This window comes from Diuraphis noxia, unplaced genomic scaffold (genome assembly GCF_037042655.1).
Source record: "Diuraphis noxia isolate RWA-SAM2 unplaced genomic scaffold, SU_Dnox_SAM2 contig0002, whole genome shotgun sequence".
Taxonomy (NCBI): Eukaryota; Metazoa; Arthropoda; class Insecta; order Hemiptera; family Aphididae; genus Diuraphis; species Diuraphis noxia.
The window spans coordinates 40,145,952-40,158,131 of record NW_028301712.1 but is presented as its reverse complement, the minus strand read 5'-3'; the positions used below and the strand labels follow the sequence as shown (position 1 = coordinate 40,158,131).

General features: G+C 27.7%; 1 protein-coding gene across 6 annotated transcripts in view; it reads left to right on the top strand.

The window, feature by feature from the left end:
• LOC107164943 (uncharacterized) overlaps positions 1-12,180 on the top strand; it is a 201,504-nt gene that overhangs the window by 135,791 nt on the left and 53,533 nt on the right. The window lies entirely within an intron of this gene.

Here is a 12,180-nt window from a genome sequence, read left to right as displayed (position 1 = left end):
AAACATTTTTATACTAAATACGTTGTATCCTGTGTGTCTGAAAAACTCACGCCTAGTAAAATAATCAGTTTTCTTTAATCTCTTTAATTTTTAAGAAGAGAATATTTCGCCGGTCAGATTAAGGTCCAATTTTCAAAATTATAATTACAAAAATTAAGTAGCCTAGGATTTCCAGACAACCTTTTTGAAGCTCTAAGTCCTATTGAATACAATAGCAAACAAATTATTTTATTTTAAACCTAATATTAATCCTATCTGAGTTTAATAAAAAAATACAAAACAGAATAATATGCCAAAAACCTGTGTGTCGTAAATATTTCCGCTATTCAACTACTACTTATTTTAATAAGGTTTTATCAATTTTTAAGAAAATTGATGTGACTTTTATTATTTTTAATCTCAAATTAGATGAATTTGTTTATTAGGAATCACTTCCAAAATTAAAGATTGAAATAAATTTTCTGGTTTAAAACAAAATAACAAGCAAAAAATAATAATACTGTTCCTTGTAAAACTAATACATTTCTTAATCCACGTCTTAGAATCCAAAATATTAATTAATTATTTTATACAAATGTTACATTGTTTTACTGTTATTTTTACAATGTAATATTGAAAGCATATTATATTTAATTTTTATCATTTACTAACATGAGTACTTGTAACAAATTACAATACGAATTATTAGTGTTTTAAGGTATCATAATTGATGATTAAAGTTATTTTTGCTTACAAATGAAGAACCAGTGTTTTTTTTTTAATTTTTAATACTAGGTATTTAATACTATCTTAGACAAAAGACTGACCTGGAATCCACACATCAGATCCAAAAGATTAATTTTAAACTCTCGTACTCGTATGCTCAAAACTATGCTTTCAAATAATAAATACACAAGCTTAAAAAATAAACTGCTAATTTATAAAACATTTTTAAAACCAATCTGGACTTACGGTCTTCAACTCTGGGGCGCGGCCAAGAAATCTAAAAAACATACAATCTTATCAGAATATCACTCTACGTCAACTCACTAACGCTCCGCCATACATTTCAAATATATCACTCCACAGCGATCTAAATATTAAATCAATAGAAGAGGAATCTGTATTATTTTACAAACGATTCTTCTCACGTCTGGCAAACCATAATAACCCACTAACCAATAACTTAAATAAATTAACACTTCTTGATAATCCTCGCCGTCGACTGAAAAGGAGATAGTGCAGAGATCTCTTACAATAATCACTCCAACTCTCCCTCTCCGAAAAAAAAAAATGAAATAAATAAATAAAAATATTATTACTTTTCTTCCCAAATCTCCCATCACGCAAAGAGTCACTAGTAGGTGGCTTCTTAATCACGAATACCATGTTTTTTTTTTGTTTTTTTTATTCTGTCTCTTATCACTTATACTCATTATGCTAAAAAGTATATATTGTATAATTATTATAAAAATAAAAATAAATAAAAATTTTTAATACTGATAATTACATTATTATATGCTTGTCTGCCAAGTATTATTATTTAAACCTAAACATTTTTATGTGGCAATAAATCAAATTCATTGTTCAGGCAATTTTAAGTCCAATCTGAATTGTTATAACATTCATACCAACCCTCAACACATTATTCGAAATCTTAAAACAAAGTTAAAATCTAAAAACAAAAATTGTATGTATTTTGGATAATATTCTAAATTAATCATTTCATTCAAAGCTATTTAAAAAATGGGTCTTTTAAAATCAATAAAACAGTCTTTAATTTACACTACCATTTCAATATACAAATGGTCTATAGTTGTTTACTACATATTAAACAAACATAATTTAGACAATAAATGTGTTTCCAATAAACAACAATATATAAACATTATTGCTCCTGATACAATCCAAAATCTACCCAAATGTATCATTACAATGAATTGTATCACATTATGTCGGAACACCTTATTTTTTAGTGTTGTCCGATAACATGATTTTAATCTTAAAGCACTCAAAGATTATAGGTACAAAGTTTAATCAAAATTTTGAATCTCTACAGTTTTTATTGTTCTGAAATAAATCAAATCATACTGTATTGGAAAATACGGATTTAAATAAACTGCATTATAAAAATCATCGTTTATAATAGTGCCCACCTAGTTTATTGCAATTTTCTTTCTCCATATTGAAAATGTAACAATTTTACATCATTAAAATACAATCTAAGTTCAATCTTCAGCCATATTATACTTTTTTAAATGCATTTAAGTTTCACACCTTATACAATTTTTAAAAGACATTTTCACGCATCACATTCTTGTACATAGAAAAAAGACCATCTTATATTTTATTTTTATTGCGTTTAAAAAAATATATACATATATCAGACAAGATATGTATATAGTTTTTATACTTGTTCACGTCATATATTTGAAAAAATTTACGTTATCACCTAACTTTAGAGCTCTTCCGCGACACTATTTATATACTGGTTCTAATGGGCTAAATAAAGTAAAAAACGAGTAGCTCTGAAAGAGAAAATTACACATAACAAGCGGCTGAACAACAAACAATAAAATCCGCGTAGACGTGAAACGAAACCGACCATATTTATGATCGAAATCAACGGGAAACACCACCTAGAAGAATCTCAAATGGCACATATGTCATACATGATATTATGAAATAAATGCACTCTTCTTAACTGATTCCATCTTGACATTCAAATGCATTCTAGAACACAGCTGTTTCTGTTTAACAAATCCCGCAAAGTGCTATATACTGAATCGAGATAAGGGAAAGTTATTCTACATTACAATAATACATTTAGTATGCCGTATAAACACTGCACCAACGCCATTATAACGTCTACTTGAATTTGTACTTTTTGATTAACATAGAAATAAAACCATCTATAGATGACTGAATAATATTGTAATACGTATTCCAAAACTAACCTAAAATGTAAATATTTAGAAGATAACTAAAATTACATTCAAAGTGCAGCAGAAGTAATACAGAAATCATTCAGTCCGGTCGTCTTTAAATCTGTCAAACTTTAATCGCTCGAATTTTTTCACCATTAGTGGCATAATAGGTAGTTACGCCGTTTTTCTCAAAAAATAATAGTGAATAAATTTTAAAATAATACCTGAGGCAGTGGTCATAAATAAATCGTCATACACATAATATTATACCTACAAATTATTATTCGTTTAATGTATATAATACATATTATAACAATATTGTAAGACTAATAACATATTATTGCAGTTCACTGAATGTAAAAATATTACGGTAAAAAATAATTTATCACGATTTTAATCTGAAAATAAAATATTTTCAACAAATTTTTTAAAAAACAGCCTCGAAGTAGGCATCTATCTATATTATCCATAAGAATTGTTTTTATTATCGAGGATGAAATAGTAGGATTTATTTTGCGAGTAGGATTAATTTTGTCACAAAAAAGTGTTGAAAAAATATTATTTTTAATTCTATACATTGCCCATAAAACAATTAATTTAAATATAGTTATTAAATATGAAATAATTGACTTAATGTTTGTATTCAATACATTTTACGAACTGACATAATTTGCTATCACTTCGTCTGTAATTGAACAACTGAAATGACAACTACTTCAATCTTCAAGTTTTTTAATGGCGCAGTGAATGGCTCCACGATCAATCACAATTAAATAATAAAAATTAACATTCCTAAAATTATAAAAATAAACAAAACCTACTTAATTTCTTTTATGTCGAATATTTATGTAATATTTAATAATTCTAACGATTTGAAAAAATGTATTTCTACCGCGATTTCAGAGATAAAAATGGAACACATAGTAAGTACCTACTACATAGTCACATTTAATCAGCATAATATTATAATGATCAATATGGATTTTTACTGAAACTGAAGAATAAAAACCTATTAAGGACCAGATCCTATAGGAGTTTATAACGTGTTGTTACGATCAACAAAACGCACAATCTCGGAATACTCGGATAATATTGTTGTCGGAAATTACAAAAACAGTTTTTATAATACAGTTTATTTATGAATAATTACTTGTTTTTCATTCCAAGATTTTTGATGTAACAATACAGTCATTCACCTCGTTTATACAATGTGCTGTCGGTTCTTATCCGAATATATTTTCTATTGCACTCGGAATAACACGTCTTTACAATTTCATTTTCTACTTATACCACCACAAAGTTAAAAGAAGCTTTTCTTAAATTAATATAATAATCTACAAATCCATCAGCACTTTATCACAATATAAATAACAACCCTGGTTATACATCGGTTGAACGAGAAATGTTTTGTTCATTAAATCCAGATTTGCGCAAATACAATTGACGCATTAATTCAGACATTTCAATGTACTTATTATACACACTTCTCGAATAACATTATTGTTGAAAATATAAAAATTGTTTTTTTTTTTTTTATATGATATACTTAAATCAATGTTGTTTTCGATTAGGAGCGTTGGTATTCGAAATCAATGTTTAACAGCTGACCAATTAAATGCAATAATAGGTTTTTCATCGCCTATGTGTTTAATCTATGTGCCTGCATCTACTCAAAAAGAGGAAATATAGGTAATAGCGGCGATATTTTTAAAATTTAAACAAAACTTTTTATTTTAATATTATATTATATAACTATACGGTACTTTAGTCATGTTTGTTTGAAAATGTCTTATCTATATTAATTTGAATTTAGTGACATACATTTTAGGGTGCTTTGATAAGTAAATACACTAAAATTGGGCGGACTAAGGCGTTAAACTGACTAATTCACGTCTTAACCCTATTGTTGTACATAAGTACAGTAGATATAGTCCCCTTATTTAAAATCAAATTAAAATTATAAATTGATTAATATTTGTACTACTAACCTACAATTAAAGTTGGATAAAAATAATTTTTTGGTAGGTAGGTAGTTGTTTTTCTGATAGATTTTTTTTTTATTATTTATTGATACGGCTTCAACATTAAAGTCGTTAGCCGGGAACAAAAACATGTTTACAAGTTATTTACAATCATCTTAATATTTAAATTATTTAAATAAAGGAAATACAGTATAGTACAAGTATTATAGTGATGATGGTATAGGTAACAATAATATATAACTATTTAGATTCTATTATATATATTGGTTATTTTAAGGAATGTTATTCAATAGTTAAAATTGTCTATACTTAAAATATCTCTTAATGTTAGGTGTGGAAAAATTTTTCTTTGTTCGGTTAAATTAGGGTATTCTAGGAGTAGGTGTGCTGTGGAAATCGGGTCGTTGTTGCAGAGTTCGCAGTTTGGTCTCGGTTCTCTTCTCATTAAGTGGACGTGTGTGATGTTTGTGTGTTCAATTCTCATCCGTGTCCATATCACTTGTTGTCTTCTCGTACTTGAGGGAGGATTCGGGTTAGGTGACAGAAAAGGTTTTATTTGGTATAATTTGTTGTTCAGTTCCTGGTCCCAGAGTCGTTGGTAAATCTTTTTGCTACTTTTTAAGGCGTTTCGGGTTTTAAGTGTCCTTGAAAGATGAAAGGTTTATTTTGGGGATATTGATGTTGGCGGTGGCTTCTTTAGTTGCACCTCAGATTTTTCATTTCCTGGTATGTTTTTGTGGGCAGGAATCCACAGGAAGGTTACCGAACGGAGGGCAAGGGAAGAGGCTCTTTCTTGTATGTTTTTTATTATTTCATTTGATGTCCCTTGGTTTTGTATAGCTAGGGTATAACTAAGGGAATCGCTGGCTATTAAGAAGGACTTTGTATTTTTCCCATTTTGTTCAGTTAGTTCTATGGCTCTGATACATTTATATTTATATTTTACTTTTTTTAATACGTATGCATAAACGTCAAAATAATTATAATTAATTAATTCCAAGACAGATATATAGGTATTAAATAAATTATACTATTAGGAACTAACAAATATCTTCCAGTGTACAGTAATGAAATAATTTAGTCTTGCATAAAACAAAATATGTGATTATATTTTGAGTACTCTAAATTAAATATATGACTTAGGCCCAATAAACCTTTCATCATCGTAAAACCCGTTAATGAGATAATATTGATTTATTTTCGTTTGTGTCGAAAACCTTGATATTGCTTTTCTGAAATCAAAATATCTGAGTTGTCATTTTTTATTTTAAGCACACTACATTTTTAATATTTTCTTTTGTTTACTGGATATTATAAGTTATATGTTTTTAACATATATTAAATAACTACTATATAATAAGAAATTTCCTCGGATCCTAAAACTGACATTGATTAAATTTTATCTTTACTTATTTATAATAACTTATCATACATAATAATATGTATAATACAAATTATAATACAAAATCTTGTATTGATAGTAAAATAACATTTTACAACATTCGAATTATTCTTATTTTATCATTCATATTCAAAACTTAAAAAAGTTTAATTGTTACTATTTTTTTTATATTTAGGAAAATTAAATTCAAAATTTGATTGAATAATTTTGATATTAATACCTATTGAAAAAATTATTGATAATCTATACATTAATATTCTGTATCGTGCTAGATATACTTAAGTGGCTCAGATAATCGGATAATAGAATGTTGGTTGACTTTTTAACTATGACTAGGTAGTTAATTGCTTATTATGAATAAGAAAACAATTATGTTTTTTTTTTTATATAATTATCCAATCTATAATATTAAGTGTCGGTGGGTCACATATATTGCATAGTAATCCATACCTGTACGACCATTGGTAAATGCCTCAAGACAATGTTTTTAGACGCTATAGCCTATACGTATTCGTACTTAAACATGCGTGATTAATCATTTTTGAATAATTTCCATTATGAATATTTTAGAATACATTGTTACAAGTGTTCGGAAGTAACAATAATAGATCAAAGAGTATAACTAGGCAACTATACTGCATGATAATATGATACAATATATATTTATTGAACCGATTTCTGATTCAAGTATAATTTTTCACTGAACATTTCAGTTCCTCTGTGATGTTATCCAGAATACTAGCAGGCGATGCGTTTTTCATGCACCCAAGTGAAAAATGGAAATTACTACTAACTATATCATCAATATGCTATATGCATTGTAAACAATCGACTACGGTGATAAATTAGGTGTATGTGTGTGTGTAATAATTGCACTGCTGTCAGCATCGTCGAAACGCCCGCGAGCAGCTTCAGAGACTACATATTTTTTGCATCTGAAGACGATGATCATTATCCGTTTATTTATATCTCATCGCATGCACGAAACGGTTTTTTTTTTACTATAATTTTTTTTTTTACTCTATTATCGCAAGTCATTTTACCTCTCACAATAAAATATATCAATGGGCGATATTCACGAATGATTGTAGATTGTACGATAAATCGTGTGATCATAATTTTTTCTGTTCTTTAAAATACGTAATAAAGGCGTATTATATAGTTACATAATATAATAATAATAATATGTTGTTTCGGTGATATTATGATATCGTTATCCGAAAACAACAAGTCGCGATGTAATTCTACGTGTACTACTGTGTAGAAATGGGTCGAATCGAAATACGAAAAATGTAATAACTCATATTGTACACATAATAACATATCATACGACTGTAACTCGTCCCATTGTTTGCTACAGTAAACCGTTCGGCCCTACGGAAAATATTGCGTCGCTCTTGATTTATAATCCCGCAATAATATAACGTGGTTTTAATGAATATGTTCTTTCTGGTCCCCAAACAGTAACATTTAAAATACGCGTCCGTATAATAATAGCTGTATTATATTATTATTTTATGTGTGTGCGAACACACACGGCAGCATTATAAATCGCACCGTAATTACCACACTACAAACGTACCTATGTATTACGATGGTGAACGCCAAAACGGAATTTCGAAATACCAGTCAAGGGTTAATTTCCGAAAACCTATGGTTACGTATGGAACATTATTTGGATCCCGCGTACAACTTTGCTCGTGATAGGTATCGCTGAAAATATGTCTATATAAAAGTGATCTCTATAATGACAGTTACAGTCACACAATTTTTCATTAAATTCCTTATTTTATTTTGTAATAAAATCACACATCTATTTTTTGACTTTGCTATCCTAGCCTATTTTATTTTTAAAAATATCTGTACACAGACTAATTTATAAATAATTTGATTATAAGTATCAGACTATAACATTAATCATATCATTGTAAAGAAAAAACTAATTTTTTTAAAATTATTATCTTATAAATTATATTTTTTTTATTATATCATATTAACCTTATATATAATTGATCATAAGTGTTAATATTATATATTCTTAGTTTTATGTTTATAACTGTAACAATTCTATAATGAACATACGATATAGTAGGTATGTTGTTTTTTACTATACAGAATGATGAGTGATACTTTGGAATATGATTTAAAACTTTTTACAATAAACTAAATTTTACAAACTATAATACGTAGGCTTATAATCGTTTTAAAAATCGTTACCACTTCAATTTAGTTAATAATTTTAAAAAAAGTACAGATAAAAATAAAAATGAAAACTAAATCCTATTATACTAAAATATATATGTATATATTTACAAGATACACTCACAAAACCTAATTTTAATTTAAAATTATTTTATTTTATTCACACATTAATTCATAAAATTTCAAAGTAAAGCATACAATATATTTTTGTATAGTTGCTAAAGACGAGAATTGAAATAGTGTGAAGAATACTGTTAATAATAGTGTCAAAGTTTCAAATAAGATAGAATACGGACCACAGCTATAACACATTCAACAATTATAATGATTGATTGATATAGTCGACTAAACGTTACATGCTGTTATCAAACCATCAACACAAATATGTTTTTTAACAGTTAAATTGGACAAGCATTAGTTATCAGTGATATAAAATAGAATATCATACAAAAAACTGTACATTTTTTAACTTACAAAGTTGTTTATTCCGATTTTTATGATGCCTAATGAGAACATAAATAAAATAAAATGGTCACGATATTTATCAACTATATTTCTTATGGACGATCTAACTATATATTTTTTATTTTGATTGAAGTTAGAAGCATATTTTTATTTGAAAATTATTTAGTTATAATTAGCCGAGGAATTCTAATATTCTGAAATATATTTACGATCAAATCGGAACATTATTCATTGTCCATATTATATTTATTTCATAGGTAATAGGTTAATGTATTTTATATGATAATATTTAGCATGTATAGTCCTAAGTGCAAATATTTTTATAATTGGAATACAGGATAATATTATAGTTTGTAAAGTATAATGTTAATGTGCTCTAGTTTTTAGGTTATATGTTTTTTGTTTTTTGTTAGAGAGAGTTAAATAAATAATGACGTCCGAGTAGTTATGACAGCAGTTAATCCCTCAGCAATTCTAGACCATCCGCTTAAATACGAGTTTTATTGCGAATCATTTATACTTGAACGTATGAGAATATTATACGGCAAACGACTAGAGGTCATAAAGTTGATGGCATCAGGGTTTTATCTATAAGACACATGAACCGTATTCCTGATTCAGTTAAAATTTAAAGAAGATTTTTTGAAACGTGTTAAATCACCGGTCTTATCGGACGATGGACTGTATTATGGTAATATGGTATTGTTTAAAATCGTAAAAATGTAAAGAAAATAATAACCATGAAATCTGTTGGTAAATCTTTAGGGTTTTTGTACACAGAGCGAAGGTTTGGTGCGCCAAGGATGATGTTTTCTGAGTTTCTTTTTTTTAACTAGTACATCTGCCATCTGGTATTATGTATTATATTTTCTGCGCAAACCACTCGATGTTGTTTGAGCTCAATTTGTATAATATGTATAGTGTGGTGGAGAACCTTTCGTTTTCCCCGTCAGTCCGATGATACATATCGGTTATAGCTTTAACGTCCCGGGTGCCAGATAATATTACTATTTATACAATACTGATACAGCCTGTCCTCTTGCATGATTTTAAATCTTATACAGCACTATATCCCAAAATGGTGAGAGAAAAAAGAGAGTAGGTAGGTACATTTCAGCCCATTTTTCTGGATTATCCGTGAATAGATGATAAAACAAAGTATAAAAATAAAAGAAAGAAAAAAAGATCAAAGAACACAAATCCGACAGTTATGAAAAGTCATGCAGTGGAATATAAATTTTCCAAGCAAATGCATTTACCGTCGGAGTGGACTGCCACGATACTACATGAATGTCATAATTCGTTATTAATATTTTATGTGTACGAAACGTAGACGCAATAATAACCATAAATTTGTAAACTCAAATAATAATTTGTACCTATTTATATTATTCCATACGTCAATTATAATTATTGTATCGCAAAATAAAAGAATAAACTCCACTATTATATCCATAGAAAAATGATTAAATAGAAAGGCAACTCCCACAGCACGTTTTGATACACCGTTCTGTCCTAGCGCTCCTCGTGGTTGTCTCAAGTTTTAAAAATCAATAGTTTCGATTTTTATAATATCGATAATTCACACCATCGATACTAATGTTATCGATTATTATCCATTAGTTATTATTATTATTCATTATAATATTATATCATTTTATTTGATATATTTTTAGAATGGTTTACACTTTAAATTATAAAACACAAAATAATTGTTAAACATAATTGATTTATTTCTTATTTATAATAATTAGATACACATAAGAAAATGAATTACAAAATATATTTTAGAATTAATAATAATTACCTACATAAGTTAATATAATATTATAATTAATTAAACATAATTAACATTTTGTCTCAATAACATTTTTTTTTTTTTTAGCAAATTTGTCATGATATACAAAAGCATTTTTTATAATTGGATCAGTTGTATTACATTTTTCACCTTTAGTTAGTATTCGGTTGATATGATTTATATAAGAATAAATTAGCAAATTAGTGGTTGTCGTTATAAATAAATCAGTTAAATCATGATAAGGACAAGTTAAATAGTTGAATGGTAAATACTGAACAAGTGATTTATTAAGAGATTTTTTTAAGTTACTCTTATTGTACACAAATTTATTGAAATTAAAATTAAACATTTGTATAATGTAACTAAAAATATTCATAGCTTCTTCATTGGGATATTGTAAGTTACAGTTTTCATACATGCAGGCTTGAATCACCATATTATGTTCCTTCAAAACTACATCTGACTTTATAGTTGTCATACAATTATTGCAATTTTTTGTTATTTTTTTAATTTTTTTATGACCCAGCCAGTGACATCTGCTCTGCTGTTTGAATTTATTGAATCATATGGCTGTTGATTAAGAATAGGAGTTTCTAAAGTAATGATTATATCTTCAGAATCCTCTAGAGGATGGATACCAGTTAGGTTATCCTTTAAATTGTCCAATGTTCCATCGCAGTCATCATTTTCACAATTGGATCCTATTGAATTACTTGACGTAAGGTTATTAATAACTAATGACTTGAAGGAAGAAATAAAATTTGCGCATGTTGGTTTTATATTGCGCACACCGTGACTTCTGATTGAACCAAAAAAGTTTTCTATTGGATCCTGGTTGAAGTTCCGCAAAAGTATAAATTTGAAACCATCTTTGAGGAGGCGTTTACAAAGTATTTGTAATCTTTTTATAGTTCTTATCCGATTTATTACAGAAGGCACTTGTTTTTTGATTTTAGTTTCATATTCCATACTTTCCAATACAATTAACGTTTTTTTCCAAAATTCCCAATGTGGGGAATTGGCCGTTACTGCACTACGTAGGTCTTTTACGGTAAGATTTTTCAATTTTTTAACAGTTAGTTTAAGATGTTCAAAAATATGGTTATTAATACCAGCTTCAAATGGAATTTTTTTAAGTATATCAAGAATAGACTTTCGAGAAGGTAATGCAAATGTTTTTGCTAATACTCTATATGCTTTAACACTTTGCTTGTATAATGATAAAGCAAATACTTTATCTTCAATTGTAAATCGGCGACCACGAGGTTTTTGAGGTTGCATACGAATTTGAGATTGTACAAAGTTTTGAGTGGATTGATTTAATCTACTTATTGATTTCCCGTAGGTTTGTATGTGACGTTCAGCTTTCAAGATACGTTGTATTGCAGTTAAACAACGTCGATTTAGTACCAAAGTACGTCTTTT